Genomic DNA, 1,071 nt, shown 5'->3' with positions numbered 1-1,071 from the left:
CACCTTGTCAAATATTTTCTAAAAATCTAGATACACTGAATATACACTCTTACACCCAGGTAAATAAACAGTAACATTTCTTACGTTTCTATTTTTTTAAGTACTAGGTATTATAAATGTGTTCTAAAACAAACTTAATATTAAGAGAGGGGCAGCTCCAAGTTATATGGAGTAGATTCGTTCATAAACAGCTGGATGTAAAGTACAGAGCTAGTTGTTAACTATAATATAGGCTTAAAACCTTCTATTATCGCCCATATTTTCCTCTTAGAAGACAAGTGTACTATTAAACGTTACCCTTGAAAGGAGCTAGGATTGATAAGTTATATTTGTATGGGTATCTATGCGTTATGACAGCGGAAGTCACGTGACGCTGCTGGCGCTGGTAGCGTGCGTGAAATTTCTCTAATGGTCATGAGTGATCGAGGAGGCCGAGTGCATTTGAGACGCCCCCTTTGTTAGTATATAAGCCTGGCAGAGAGGCCAGCGATATATCGATGAAGCGAACAGTTGTGACGGTAAGTAACGTGTGTGAATCACTGATTTATAGCGTATATTATAAAAGTTAAGTTTAAAGTGACGAGAAACGTATTGACTGTAGAATTACTGTGTACTAAAAGCTTGTATCGAGGAAGAATAAACTGGTTTAATCAAGAAAGGTCTTGTATCGCTGAAGTTCCTCAGAAAGAATTTCTACCGGAAATTATCAAACAGGCAGATACGTAACATATATATTTAACCATGTGATGACTTGTGTAGTGGTTGTAGTTAGGGGTAGAATGAATGGAAAGTATCTGCTTTGTTTACTCGTCAAAATTCTTAGCCTCGTTCTCGCGACGTCCTTGACATACCATATTAGGAAAACAGCGTCCCTGTGCAGCATTAAGAAAATACCAAAAACTGAATGCAGTAAAGGCCTACGACGCCAACATATTGAAATAGCGTTAGGTAATACTGTTGCGTACAGTATTCTTGAGAGAAATAGATTATCTAATATAGTGTTGCGTTAGCGAGGTCACGTGACTAGTATCACGCCACCTCTTTCTAGAAATATCCTGTTCCTTCAAGAAT

The sequence above is a fragment of the Limulus polyphemus genome, unplaced genomic scaffold (assembly GCF_000517525.1).
Source record: "Limulus polyphemus unplaced genomic scaffold, Limulus_polyphemus-2.1.2 Scaffold3865, whole genome shotgun sequence".
Lineage (NCBI taxonomy): Eukaryota > Metazoa > Arthropoda > Merostomata > Xiphosura > Limulidae > Limulus > Limulus polyphemus.
This window is presented reverse-complemented; position numbering follows the sequence as displayed.